Source organism: Petromyzon marinus, chromosome 23 (genome assembly GCF_048934315.1).
Source record: "Petromyzon marinus isolate PM22_M1 ecotype Great Lakes invasive population chromosome 23, UKy_Petmar_22M1.pri1.0, whole genome shotgun sequence".
NCBI classification, from domain to species: Eukaryota; Metazoa; Chordata; class Hyperoartia; order Petromyzontiformes; family Petromyzontidae; genus Petromyzon; species Petromyzon marinus.
In genome coordinates this window covers 13,995,001-14,007,500 of record NC_133689.1, presented here as the reverse complement: position 1 = coordinate 14,007,500, position 12,500 = coordinate 13,995,001, and the positions used below count along the sequence as shown (strand labels likewise).

General features: G+C 45.1%; 19 non-coding genes and 7 pseudogenes across 19 annotated transcripts in view; all 26 read left to right on the top strand.

Moving 5' to 3' along the window:
* Positions 1–71, top strand: part of LOC142926652 (5S ribosomal RNA) — a 119-nt gene extending 48 nt beyond the window's left edge. Inside the window, exon 1 of the ribosomal RNA XR_012943576.1 lies at positions 1–71. This exon is cut by the window's left edge and continues 48 nt beyond it. This is a non-coding gene — a ribosomal RNA (5S ribosomal RNA).
* Positions 72–497: 426 nt separating this feature from the next.
* Positions 498–616, top strand: LOC142927743 (5S ribosomal RNA). The gene has a single exon (XR_012944667.1). It is a non-coding gene; the product is annotated as a 5S ribosomal RNA (ribosomal RNA).
* Positions 617–869: 253 nt separating this feature from the next.
* Positions 870–988, top strand: LOC142928821 (5S ribosomal RNA). The gene has a single exon (XR_012945132.1). It is a non-coding gene; the product is annotated as a 5S ribosomal RNA (ribosomal RNA).
* Positions 989–1,414: 426 nt separating this feature from the next.
* On the top strand, positions 1,415–1,533 carry LOC142927742 (5S ribosomal RNA). The gene has a single exon (XR_012944666.1). It is a non-coding gene; the product is annotated as a 5S ribosomal RNA (ribosomal RNA).
* A 254-nt stretch (positions 1,534–1,787) lies between these two features.
* Positions 1,788–1,906, top strand: LOC142926660 (5S ribosomal RNA). The gene has a single exon (XR_012943584.1). It is a non-coding gene; the product is annotated as a 5S ribosomal RNA (ribosomal RNA).
* A 427-nt stretch (positions 1,907–2,333) lies between these two features.
* On the top strand, positions 2,334–2,452 carry LOC142927664 (5S ribosomal RNA). Its single transcript, XR_012944587.1, has one exon. It is a non-coding gene; the product is annotated as a 5S ribosomal RNA (ribosomal RNA).
* Positions 2,453–2,879: 427 nt separating this feature from the next.
* On the top strand, positions 2,880–2,998 carry LOC142927982 (5S ribosomal RNA; annotated as a pseudogene).
* Positions 2,999–3,250: 252 nt separating this feature from the next.
* On the top strand, positions 3,251–3,369 carry LOC142927585 (5S ribosomal RNA). Its single transcript, XR_012944509.1, has one exon. It is a non-coding gene; the product is annotated as a 5S ribosomal RNA (ribosomal RNA).
* Positions 3,370–3,799: 430 nt separating this feature from the next.
* On the top strand, positions 3,800–3,918 carry LOC142928065 (5S ribosomal RNA; annotated as a pseudogene).
* Positions 3,919–4,171: 253 nt separating this feature from the next.
* LOC142926493 (5S ribosomal RNA) lies at positions 4,172–4,290 on the top strand. Its single transcript, XR_012943418.1, has one exon. It is a non-coding gene; the product is annotated as a 5S ribosomal RNA (ribosomal RNA).
* Positions 4,291–4,717: 427 nt separating this feature from the next.
* LOC142928101 (5S ribosomal RNA) lies at positions 4,718–4,836 on the top strand (annotated as a pseudogene).
* A 427-nt stretch (positions 4,837–5,263) lies between these two features.
* LOC142927663 (5S ribosomal RNA) lies at positions 5,264–5,382 on the top strand. The gene has a single exon (XR_012944586.1). It is a non-coding gene; the product is annotated as a 5S ribosomal RNA (ribosomal RNA).
* A 427-nt stretch (positions 5,383–5,809) lies between these two features.
* On the top strand, positions 5,810–5,928 carry LOC142927981 (5S ribosomal RNA; annotated as a pseudogene).
* A 253-nt stretch (positions 5,929–6,181) lies between these two features.
* On the top strand, positions 6,182–6,300 carry LOC142926492 (5S ribosomal RNA). Its single transcript, XR_012943417.1, has one exon. It is a non-coding gene; the product is annotated as a 5S ribosomal RNA (ribosomal RNA).
* A 431-nt stretch (positions 6,301–6,731) lies between these two features.
* Positions 6,732–6,850, top strand: LOC142928064 (5S ribosomal RNA; annotated as a pseudogene).
* A 253-nt stretch (positions 6,851–7,103) lies between these two features.
* On the top strand, positions 7,104–7,222 carry LOC142926006 (5S ribosomal RNA). The gene has a single exon (XR_012942930.1). It is a non-coding gene; the product is annotated as a 5S ribosomal RNA (ribosomal RNA).
* A 427-nt stretch (positions 7,223–7,649) lies between these two features.
* Positions 7,650–7,768, top strand: LOC142927839 (5S ribosomal RNA). Its single transcript, XR_012944763.1, has one exon. It is a non-coding gene; the product is annotated as a 5S ribosomal RNA (ribosomal RNA).
* Positions 7,769–8,021: 253 nt separating this feature from the next.
* On the top strand, positions 8,022–8,140 carry LOC142926461 (5S ribosomal RNA). Its single transcript, XR_012943386.1, has one exon. It is a non-coding gene; the product is annotated as a 5S ribosomal RNA (ribosomal RNA).
* Positions 8,141–8,567: 427 nt separating this feature from the next.
* On the top strand, positions 8,568–8,686 carry LOC142925832 (5S ribosomal RNA). The gene has a single exon (XR_012942755.1). It is a non-coding gene; the product is annotated as a 5S ribosomal RNA (ribosomal RNA).
* A 431-nt stretch (positions 8,687–9,117) lies between these two features.
* LOC142927586 (5S ribosomal RNA) lies at positions 9,118–9,236 on the top strand. Its single transcript, XR_012944510.1, has one exon. It is a non-coding gene; the product is annotated as a 5S ribosomal RNA (ribosomal RNA).
* Positions 9,237–9,663: 427 nt separating this feature from the next.
* On the top strand, positions 9,664–9,782 carry LOC142927980 (5S ribosomal RNA; annotated as a pseudogene).
* Positions 9,783–10,034: 252 nt separating this feature from the next.
* On the top strand, positions 10,035–10,153 carry LOC142926005 (5S ribosomal RNA). The gene has a single exon (XR_012942929.1). It is a non-coding gene; the product is annotated as a 5S ribosomal RNA (ribosomal RNA).
* Positions 10,154–10,584: 431 nt separating this feature from the next.
* Positions 10,585–10,703, top strand: LOC142926048 (5S ribosomal RNA). The gene has a single exon (XR_012942973.1). It is a non-coding gene; the product is annotated as a 5S ribosomal RNA (ribosomal RNA).
* A 427-nt stretch (positions 10,704–11,130) lies between these two features.
* LOC142926047 (5S ribosomal RNA) lies at positions 11,131–11,249 on the top strand. The gene has a single exon (XR_012942972.1). It is a non-coding gene; the product is annotated as a 5S ribosomal RNA (ribosomal RNA).
* A 427-nt stretch (positions 11,250–11,676) lies between these two features.
* On the top strand, positions 11,677–11,795 carry LOC142927979 (5S ribosomal RNA; annotated as a pseudogene).
* A 252-nt stretch (positions 11,796–12,047) lies between these two features.
* On the top strand, positions 12,048–12,166 carry LOC142926004 (5S ribosomal RNA). The gene has a single exon (XR_012942928.1). It is a non-coding gene; the product is annotated as a 5S ribosomal RNA (ribosomal RNA).
* The last annotated feature ends 334 nt before the right edge of the window (positions 12,167–12,500 follow it).

Below are 12,500 nucleotides of genomic sequence, written 5' to 3'. Positions count from 1 at the left end.
AAGCTAAGCACGGTCGAGTCTGGTTAGTACTTGCATGGGAGACTGCCTGGGAATACCAGGTGTTGTAGGCTTTTGCATTATTGTATCTGGATGGGTCGCTTTTTACACTTCGACTCATCCAGTGAGTGCACCTGCCAATTTCAAGTCGATATGGTGTACTGCATTGGGATCAATATTTTTTGTAATATAATGTTTGATGCCACTCTTTCGGGGCTCAACCAGGAGCTCAGAAACAGGTCCCTGCAGAGTGGGCTGGTAGGACAAGTCTCTGCGCTGTCTATTACTGATTTTATACACCCAACAGCACGAGATTTCACTTCGTTAAAGTATTGAAAGGGGACGGACGGACGGACACATTCATCTATTGCAGGCTGGTACACTCAGTTTACAACTTCGTTTCTACCAGTATAAAGGTTTTTTGGCGATGACCTCAAGAAGTATAGTTGAATGTTGATTGTTTAATACAGCTGAATGTGCGACAGGTCTTTCCAAGCATGGCCTACGACCATCTCACCCTGAATGCGCGCGATCTCGTCTGATCTTGGAAGCTAAGCAGAGTCGAGCCTGGTTAGTACTTGGATGGGAGACTGCCTGGGAATACCAGGTGTTGTAGGCTTTTGCATTGTTGTATCTGAATGGGTCGCTTTTTACACTTCGACTCATCGAGTTAGTGCACCTGCCAATTTCACGTCGATATGGTGTACTGCATTGGGATCAATAATTTTTTGCAAAATACTGTTTGATGCCACTCTTTCGGGGCTAAACCAGGAGCTCAGAATAAACGTTTTCACGAGCGATGACCTCCAGGAGTATAGTTGAATGTTGATTGTTTTATACATATGAGTGTTCGACAGATCTCTGCAAGCACGGCCTACGACCATATCACCCTGAATGCGCCCGATCTCGTCTGATCTCGGAAGCTAAGCATGGTCGAGCCTGGTTAGTACTTGGATGGGAGACTGCCTGGGAATACCAGGTGTTGTAGGCTTTTGCATTATTGTATCTGGATGGGTCGCTTTTTACACTTCGACTCATCCAGTGAGTGCACCTGCCAATTTCAAGTCGATATGGTGTACTGCATTGGGATCAATATTTTTTGTAATATAATGTTTGATGCCACTCTTTCGGGGCTCAACCAGGAGCTCAGAAACAGGTCCCTGCAGAGTGGGCTGGTAGGACAAGTCTCTGCGCTGTCTATTACTGATTTTATACACCCAACAGCACGAGATTTCACTTCGTTAAAGTATTGAAAGGGGACGGACGGACGGACACATTCATCTATTGCAGGCTGGTACACTCAGTTTACAACTTCGTTTCTACCAGTATAAAGGTTTTTTGGCGATGACCTCAAGAAGTATAGTTGAATGTTGATTGTTTAATACAGCTGAATGTGCGACAGGTCTTTCCAAGCATGGCCTACGACCATCTCACCCTGAATGCGCGCGATCTCGTCTGATCTTGGAAGCTAAGCAGAGTCGAGCCTGGTTAGTACTTGGATGGGAGACTGCCTGGGAATACCAGGTGTTGTAGGCTTTTGCATTGTTGTATCTGAATGGGTCGCTTTTTACACTTCGACTCATCGAGTTAGTGCACCTGCCAATTTCACGTCGATATGGTGTACTGCATTGGGATCAATAATTTTTTTGCAAAATACTGTTTGATGCCACTCTTTCGGGGCTAAACCAGGAGCTCAGAATAAACGTTTTCACGAGCGATGACCTCCAGGAGTATAGTTGAATGTTGATTGTTTTATACATATGAGTGTTCGACAGATCTCTGCAAGCACGGCCTACGACCATATCACCCTGAATGCGCCCGATCTCGTCTGATCTCTGAAGCTAAGCATGGTCGAGCCTGGTTAGTACTTGGATGGGAGACTGCCTGGGAATACCAGGTGTTGTAGGCTTTTGCATTATTGTATCTGGATGGGTCGCTTTTTACACTTCGACTCATCCAGTGAGTGCACCTGCCAATTTCAAGTGGATATGGTGTACTGCATTGGGATCAATATTTTTTGTAATATAATGTTTGATGCCACTCTTTCGGGGCTCAACCAGGAGCTCAGAAACAGGTCCCTGCAGAGTGGGCTGGTAGGACAAGTCTCAGCGCTGTCTATTACTGATTTTATACACCCAACAGCACGAGATTTCACTTCGTTAAAGTATTGAAAGGGGACGGACGGACGGACACATTAATCTATTGCAGGCAGGTACAATCAGTTTACAACTTCGTTTCTACCAGTATAAAGGATTTTTGAGCGACGACCTCCAGAAGTATAGTTGAATGTTGATTGTTTAATACATCTGAATGTGCGACAGGTCTTTCCAAGCATGGCCTACGACCATATCACCCTGAATGTGCCCGATCTCGTCTGATCTCGGAAGCTAAGCATGGTCGAGCCTGGTTAGTACTTGGATGGGAGACTGCCTGGGGATACTAGGTGTTGTAGGCTTTTGCATTATTGTATCTGGATGGGTCGCTTTTTACACTTCGACTCATCCAGTGAGTGCACCTGCCAATTTCAAGTCGATATGGTGTACTGCATTGGGATCAATATTTTTTGTAATATAATGTTTGATGCCACTCTTTCGGGGCTCAACCAGGAGCTCAGAAACAGGTCCCTGCAGAGTGGGCTGGTAGGACAAGTCTCTGCGCTGTCTATTACTGATTGTATACACCCAACAGCACGAGATTTCACTTCGTTAAAGTATTGAAAGGGGACGGACGGACGGACACATTAATCTGTTGCAGGCTGGTACACTCAGTTTACAACTTCGTTTCTACCAGTATAAAGGTTTTTTGAGCGATGACCTCCAGAAGTATAGTTGAATGTTGATTGTTTAATACATCTGAATGTGCGACAGGTCTTTCCAAGCATGGCCTACGACCATATCACCCTGAATGCGCCCGATGTCATCTGATCTCGGAAGCTAAGCACGGTCGAGTCTGGTTAGTACTTGCATGGGAGACTGCCTGGGAATACCAGGTGTTGTAGGCTTTTGTATATTTGGATCTGGATGGCACGCTTTTTACACTTCGACTCATGCAGTGAGTGCACCTGTCAATTTCACGTCGATATGGTGTACTGCATTGGGATCAATATTTTTTGTAAAATACTGTTTGATGCCACTCTTTCGGGGCTAAACCAGGAGCTCAGAATAAACGTTTTCACGAGCGATGACCTCCAGGAGTATAGTTGAATGTTGATTGTTTTATACATATGAGTGTTCGACAGGTCTCTGCAAGCACGGCCTACGACCATATCACCCTGAATGCGCCCGATCTCGTCTGATTACGGAAGCTAAGCATGGTCGAGCCTGGTTAGTACTTGGATGGGAGACTGCCTGGGAATACCAGGTGTTGTAGGCTTTTGCATTATTGTATCTGGATGGGTCGCTTTTTACACTTCGACTCATCCAGTGAGTGCACCTGCCAATTTCAAGTCGATATGGTGTACTGCATTGGGATCAATATTTTTTGTAATATAATGTTTGATGCCACTCTTTCGGGGCTCAACCAGGAGCTCAGAAACAGGTCCCTGCAGAATAGACTGGTAGGACAAGTCTCTGCCCTGTCTATTACTGATTTTATACACCCAAAAGCACGATATTTCACTTCGTTAAAGTATTGAAAGGGGACGGACGGACGGACGGACACATTAATCTATTGCAGGCTGGTACACTCAGTTTACAACTTCGTTTCTACCAGTATAAAGGTTTTTGAGCAATGACCTCCAGAAGTATAGTTGAATGTTGATTGTTTAATACAGCTGAATGTGCGACAGGTCTTTCCAAGGATGGCCTACGACCATCTCACCCTGAATGCGCGCGATCTCGTCTGATCTCGGAAGCTAAGCAGAGTCGAGCCTGGTTAGTACTTGGATGAGAGAATGCCTGGGAATACCAGGTGTTGTAGGCTTTTGCATAGTTGTATCTGGATGGGTCGCTTTTTACACTTCGACTCATCCAGTTAGTGCACCTGCCAATTTCACGTCGATATGGTGTACTGCATTGGGATCAATAATTTTTTGCAAAATACTGTTTGATGCCACTCTTTCGGGGCTAAACCAGGAGCTCAGAATAAACGTTTTCACGAGCGATGACCTCCATGAGTATAGTTGAATGTTGATTGTTTTATACATATGAGTGTTCGACAGGTCTCTGCAAGCACGGCCAACGACCATATCACCCTGAATGCGCCCGATCTCGTCTGATCTCGGAAGCTAAGCATGGTCGAGCCTGGTTAGTACTTGAATGGGAGACTGCCTGGGAATACCAGGTGTTGTAGGCTTTTGCATTGTTGTATCTGGATGGGTCGCTTTTTACACTACGACTCATCCAGTTAGTGCACCTGACAATTTCACGTCGATATGGTGTACTGCATTGGGATCAATATTTTTTGTAATATAATGTTTGATGCCACTCTTTCGGGGCTCAACCAGGAGCTCAGAAACAGGTCCCTGCAGAGTGGGCTGGTAGGACAAGTCTCAGCGCTGTCTATTACTGATTTTATACACCCAACAGCACGAGATTTCACTTCGTTAAAGTATTGAAAGGGGACGGACGGACGGACACATTAATCTATTGCAGGCAGGTACAATCAGTTTACAACTTCGTTTCTACCAGTATAAAGGATTTTTGAGCGACGACCTCCAGAAGTATAGTTGAATGTTGATTGTTTAATACATCTGAATGTGCGACAGGTCTTTCCAAGCATGGCCTACGACCATATCACCCTGAATGCGCCCGATCTCGTCTGATCTCGGAAGCTTTGCATGGTCGAGCCTGGTTAGTACTTGGATGGGAGACTGCCTGGGAATACTAGGTGTTGTAGGCTTTTGCATTGTTGTATCTGGATGGGTCGATTTTTACACTTCGACTCATCCAGTTAGTGCACCTGCCAATTTCACGTCGATATGGTGTACTGTATTGGGATCAATATTTTTTGTAATATAATGTTTGATGCCACTCTTTCGGGGCTCAACCAGGAGCTCAGAAACAGGTCCCTGCAGAGTGGGATGGTAGGACAAGTCTCTGCGCTGTCTATTACTGATTTTATAAACCGAACAGCACGAGATTTCACTTCGTTAAAGTATTGAAAGGGGACGGACGGACGGACACATTAATCTATTGCAGGCTGGTACAATCAGTTTACAACTTCGTTTCTACCAGTATAAAGGTTTTTTGAGCGACGACCTCCAGAAGTATAGTTGAATGTTGATTGTTTAATACATCTGAATGTGCGACAGGTCTTTCCAAGCATGGCCTACGACCATATCACCCTGAATGTGCCCGATCTCGTCTGATCTCGGAAGCTAAGCATGGTCGAGCCTGGTTAGTACTTGGATGGGAGACTGCCTGGGGATACTAGGTGTTGTAGGCTTTTGCATTATTGTATCTGGATGGGTCGCTTTTTACACTTCGACTCATCCAGTGAGTGCACCTGCCAATTTCAAGTCGATATGGTGTACTGCATTGGGATCAATATTTTTTGTAATATAATGTTTGATGCCACTCTTTCGGGGCTCAACCAGGAGCTCAGAAACAGGTCCCTGCAGAGTGGGCTGGTAGGACAAGTCTCTGCGCTGTCTATTACTGATTTTATACACCCAACAGCACGAGATTTCACTTCGTTAAAGTATTGAAAGGGGACGGACGGACGGACACATTAATCTGTTGCAGGCTGGTACACTCAGTTTACAACTTCGTTTCTACCAGTATAAAGGTTTTTTGAGCGATGACCTCCAGAAGTATAGTTGAATGTTGATTGTTTAATACATCTGAATGTGCGACAGGTCTTTCCAAGCATGGCCTACGACCATATCACCCTGAATGCGCCCGATGTCATCTGATCTCGGAAGCTAAGCACGGTCGAGTCTGGTTAGTACTTGCATGGGAGACTGCCTGGGAATACCAGGTGTTGTAGGCTTTTGTATATTTGGATCTGGATGGCACGCTTTTTACACTTCGACTCATGCAGTGAGTGCACCTGTCAATTTCACGTCGATATGGTGTACTGCATTGGGATCAATAATTTTTTGCAAAATACTGTTTGATGCCACTCTTTCGGGGCTAAACCAGGAGCTCAGAATAAACGTTTTCACGAGCGATGACCTCCATGAGTATAGTTGAATGTTGATTGTTTTATACATATGAGTGTTCGACAGGTCTCTGCAAGCACGGCCAACGACCATATCACCCTGAATGCGCCCGATCTCGTCTGATCTCGGAAGCTAAGCATGGTCGAGCCTGGTTAGTACTTGAATGGGAGACTGCCTGGGAATACCAGGTGTTGTAGGCTTTTGCATTGTTGTATCTGGATGGGTCGCTTTTTACACTACGACTCATCCAGTTAGTGCACCTGACAATTTCACGTCGATATGGTGTACTGCATTGGGATCAATATTTTTTGTAATATAATGTTTGATGCCACTCTTTCGGGGCTCAACCAGGAGCTCAGAAACAGATCCCTGCAGAGTGGGCTGGTAGGACAAGTCTCTGCGCTATCTATTACTGATTTTATACACCCAACAGCACGATATTTCACTTCGTTAAAGTATTGAAAGGGGACAGACGGACGGACGGACACATTAATCTATTGCAGGCTGGTACAATCAGTTTACAACTTCGTTTCTACCAGTATAAAGGTTTTTTGAGCGATGACCTCCAGAAGTATAGTTGAATGTTGATTGTTTAATACATCTGAATGTGCGACAGGTCTTTCCAAGCATGGCCTACGACCATCTCACCCTGAATGCGCGCGATCTCGTCTGATCTCGGAAGCTAAGCAGAGTCGAGCCTGGTTAGTACTTGGATGAGAGAATGCCTGGGAATACCAGGTGTTGTAGGCTTTTGCATTGTTGTATCTGGATGGGTCGCTTTTTACACTTCGACTCATCCAGTTAGTGCACCTGCCAATTTCACGTCGATATGGTGTACTGCATTGGGATCAATAATTTTTTGCAAAATACTGTTTGATGCCACTCTTTCGGGGCTAAACCAGGAGCTCAGAATAAACGTTTTCACGAGCGATGACCTCCAGGAGTATAGTTGAATGTTGATTGTTTTATACATATGAGTGTTCGACAGGTCTCTGCAAGCACGGCCTACGACCATATCACCCTGAATGCGCCCGATCTCGTCTGATCTCGGAAGCTAAGCATGGTCGAGCCTGGTTAGTACTTGTATGGGAGACTGCCTGGGAATACCAGGTGTTGTAGGCTTTTGCATTGTTGTATCTGGATGGGTCGCTTTTTACACTTCGACTCATCCAGTTAGTGCACCTGCCAATTTCACGTCGATATGGTGTACTGCATTGGGATCAATATTTTTTGTAATATAATGTTTGATGCCACTCTTTCGGGGCTAAACCAGGAGCTCAGAAACAGATCCCTGCAGAGTGGGCTGGTAGGACAAGTCTCTGCGCTGTCTATTACTGATTTTATACACCCAACAGCACGAGATTTCACTTCGTTAAAGTATTGAAAGGGGACGGACGGACGGACACATTAATCTATTGCAGGCTGGTACACTCAGTTTACAACTTCGTTTCTACCAGTATAAAGGTTTTTTGAGCGATAACCTCCAGAAGTATAGTTGAATGTTGATTGTTTAATACAGCTGAATGTGCGACAGGTCTTTCCAAGCATGGCCTACGACCATCTCACCCTGAATGCGCGCGATCTCGTCTGATCTCGGAAGCTAAGCAGAGTCGAGCCTGGTTAATACTTGGATGGGAGACTGCCTGGGAATACCAGGTGTTGTAGGCTTTTGCATTGTTGTATCTGAATGGGTCGCTTTTTACACTTCGACTCATCCAGTTAGTGCACCTGCCAATTTCACGTCGATATGGTGTACTGCATTGGGATCAATAATTTTTTGCAAAATACTGTTTGATGCCACTCTTTCGGGGCTAAACCAGGAGCTCAGAATAAACGTTTTCACGAGCGATGACCTCCAGGAGTATAGTTGAATGTTGATTGTTTTATACATATGAGTGTTCGACAGATCTCTGCAAGCACGGCCTACGATCATATCACCCTGAATGCGCCCGATCTCGTCTGATCTCGGAAGCTAAGCATGGTCGAGCCTGGTTAGTACTTGGATGGAAGACTGCCTGGGAATACCAGGTGTTGTAGGCTTTTGCATTATTGTATCTGGATGGGTCGCTTTTTACACTTCGACTCATCCAGTGAGTGCACCTGCCAATTTCAAGTGGATATGGTGTACTGCATTGGGATCAATATTTTTTGTAATATAATGTTTGATGCCACTCTTTCGGGGCTCAACCAGGAGCTCAGAAACAGGTCCCTGCAGAGTGGGCTGGTAGGACAAGTCTCTGCGCTGTCTATTACTGATTTTATACACCCAACAGCACGAGATTTCACTTCGTTAAAGTATTGAAAGGGGACGGACGGACGGACACATTAATCTATTGCAGGCAGGTACAATCAGTTTACAACTTCGTTTCTACCAGTATAAAGGATTTTTGAGCGACGACCTCCAGAAGTATAGTTGAATGTTGATTGTTTAATACATCTGAATGTGCGACAGGTCTTTCCAAGCATGGCCTACGACCATATCACCCTGAATGCGCCCGATCTCGTCTGATCTCGGAAGCTAAGCATGGTCGAGCCTGGTTAGTACTTGGATAGGAGACTGCCTGGGAATACTAGGTGTTGTAGGCTTTTGCATTGTTGTATCTGGATGGGTCGATTTTTACACTTCGACTCATCCAGTTAGTGCACCTGCTAATTTCACGTCGATATGGTGTACTGTATTGGGATCAATATTTTTTGTAATATAATGTTTGATGCCACTCTTTCGGGGCTCAACCAGGAGCTCAGAAACAGGTCCCTGCAGAGTGGGATGGTAGGACAAGTCTCTGCGCTGTCTATTACTGATTTTATAAACCCAACAGCACGAGATTTCACTTCGTTAAAGTATTGAAAGGGGACGGACGGACGGACGGACACATTAATCTATTGCAGGCTGGTACAATCAGTTTACAACTTCGTTTCTACCAGTATAAAGGTTTTTTGAGCGACGACCTCCAGAAGTATAGTTGAATGTTGATTGTTTAATACATCTGAATGTGCAACAGGTCTTTCCAAGCATGGCCTACGACCATATCACCCTGAATGCGCCCGATCTCGTCTGATCTCGGAAGCTAAGCATGGTCGAGCCTGGTTAGTACTTGGATGGGAGACTGCCTGGCAATACTAGGTGTTGTAGGCTTTTGCATTGTTGTATCTGGATGGGTCGCTTTTTACACTTCGACTCATCCAGTTAGTGCACCTGCCAATTTCACGTCGATATGGTGTACTGTATTGGGATCAATATTTTTTGTAATATAATTTTTTGATGCACTCTTTCGGGGCTCAACCAGGAGCTCAGAAACAGGTCCCTGCAGAGTGGGCTGGTAGGACAAGTCTCTGCGCTGTCTATTACTGATTTTATACACCCAACAGCACGAGATTTCACTTCGTTAAAGTATTGAAAGGGGACGGACGGACGGACACATTAATCTGTTGCAGGCTGGTACACTCAGTTTACAACTTCGTTTCTACCAGTATAAAGGTTTTTTGAGCGATGACCTCCAGAAGTATAGTTGAATGTTGATTGTTTAATACATCTGAATGTGCGACAGGTCTTTCCAAGCATGGCCTACGACCATATCACCCTGAATGCGCCCGATGTCATCTGATCTCGGAAGCTAAGCACGGTCGAGTCTGGTTAGTACTTGCATGGGAGACTGCCTGGGAATACCAGGTGTTGTAGGCTTTTGTATATTTGGATCTGGATGGCACGCTTTTTACACTTCGACTCATGCAGTGAGTGCACCTGTCAATTTCACGTCGATATGGTGTACTGCATTGGGATCAATATTTTTTGTAAAATACTGTTTGATGCCACTCTTTCGGGGCTAAACCAGGAGCTCAGAATAAACGTTTTCACGAGCGATGACCTCCAGGAGTATAGTTGAATGTTGATTGTTTTATACATATGAGTGTTCGACAGGTCTCTGCAAGCACGGCCTACGACCATATCACCCTGAATGCGCCCGATCTCGTCTGATCTCGGAAGCTAAGCATGGTCGAGCCTGGTTAGTACTTGTATGGGAGACTGCCTGGGAATACCAGGTGTTGTAGGCTTTTGCATTGTTGTATCTGGATGGATCGCTTTTTACACTTCGACTCATCCAGTTAGTGCACCTGCCAATTTCACGTCGATATGGTGTACTGCATTGGGATCAATATTTTTTGTAATATAATGTTTGATGCCACTCTTTCGGGGCTCAACCAGGAGCTCAGAAACAGATCCCTGCAGAGTGGGCTGGTAGGACAAGTCTCTGCGCTATCTATTACTGATTTTATACACCCAACAGCACGATATTTCACTTCGTTAAAGTATTGAAAGGGGACGGACGGACGGACGGACACATTAATCTATTGCAGGCTGATACAATCAGTTTACAACTTCGTTTCTACCAGTATAAAGGATTTTTGAGCGACGACCTCCAGAAGTATAGTTGAATGTTGATTGTTTAATACATCTGAATGTGCGACAGGTCTTTCCAAGCATGGCCTACGACCATATCACCCTGAATGCGCCCGATCTCGTCTGATCTCGGAAGCTAAGCATGGTCGAGCCTGGTTAGTACTTGGATGGGAGACTGCCTGGGAATACTAGGTGTTGTAGGCTTTTGCATTGTTGTATCTGGATGGGTCGATTTTTACACTTCGACTCATCCAGTTAGTGCACCTGCCAATTTCACGTCGATATGGTGTACTGTATTGGGATCAATATTTTTTGTAATATAATGTTTGATGCCACTCTTTCGGGGCTCAACCAGGAGCTCAGAAACAGGTCCCTGCAGAGTGGGATGGTAGGACAAGTCTCTGCGCTGTCTATTACTGATTTTATAAACCCAACAGCACGAGATTTCACTTCGTTAAAGTATTGAAAGGGGACGGACGGACGGACACATTAATCTATTGCAGGCTGGTACAATCAGTTTACAACTTCGTTTCTACCAGTATAAAGGTTTTTTGAGCGACGACCTCCAGAAGTATAGTTGAATGTTGATTGTTTAATACATCTGAATGTGCGACAGGTCTTTCCAAGCATGGCCTACGACCATATCACCCTGAATGCGCCCGATCTCGTCTGATCTCGGAAGCTAAGCATGGTCGAGCCTGGTTAGTACTTGGATGGGAGACTGCCTGGGAATACTAGGTGTTGTAGGCTTTTGCATTGTTGTATCTGGATGGGTCGCTTTTTACACTTCGACTCATCCAGTTAGTGCACCTGCCAATTTCACGTCGATATGGTGTACTGTATTGGGATCAATATTTTTTGTAATATAATGTTTGATGCCACTCTTTCGGGGCTCAACCAGGAGCTCAGAAACAGGTCCCTGCAGAGTGGGCTGGTAGGACAAGTCTCTGCGCTGTCTATTACTGATTTTATACACCCAACAGCACGAGATTTCACTTCGTTAAAGTATTGAAAGGGGACGGACGGACGGACACATTAATCTGTTGCAGGCTGGTACACTCAGTTTACAACTTCGTTTCTACCAGTATAAAGGTTTTTTGAGCGATGACCTCCAGAAGTATAGTTGAATGTTGATTGTTTAATACATCTGAATGTGCGACAGGTCTTTCCAAGCATGGCCTACGACCATATCACCCTGAATGCGCCCGATGTCATCTGATCTCGGAAGCTAAGCACGGTCGAGTCTGGTTAGTACTTGCATGGGAGACTGCCTGGGAATACCAGGTGTTGTAGGCTTTTGTATATTTGGATCTGGATGGCACGCTTTTTACACTTCGACTCATGCAGTGAGTGCACCTGTCAATTTCACGTCGATATGGTGTACTGCATTGGGATCAATATTTTTTGTAAAATACTGTTTGATGCCACTCTTTCGGGGCTAAACCAGGAGCTCAGAATAAACGTTTTCACGAGCGATGACCTCCAGGAGTATAGTTGAATGTTGATTGTTTTATACATATGAGTGTTCGACAGGTCTCTGCAAGCACGGCCTACGACCATATCACCCTGAATGCGCCCGATCTCGTCTGATCTCGGAAGCTAAGCATGGTCGAGCCTGGTTAGTACTTGTATGGGAGACTGCCTGGGAATACCAGGTGTTGTAGGCTTTTGCATTGTTGTATCTGGATGGATCGCTTTTTACACTTCGACTCATCCAGTTAGTGCACCTGCCAATTTCACGTCGATATGGTGTACTGCATTGGGATCAATATTTTTTGTAATATAATGTTTGATGCCACTCTTTCGGGGCTCAACCAGGAGCTCAGAAACAGATCCCTGCAGAGTGGGCTGGTAGGACAAGTCTCTGCGCTATCTATTACTGATTTTATACACCCAACAGCACGATATTTCACTTCGTTAAAGTATTGAAAGGGGACGGACGGACGGACGGACACATTAATCTATTGCAGGCTGATACAATCAGTTTACAACTTCGTTTCT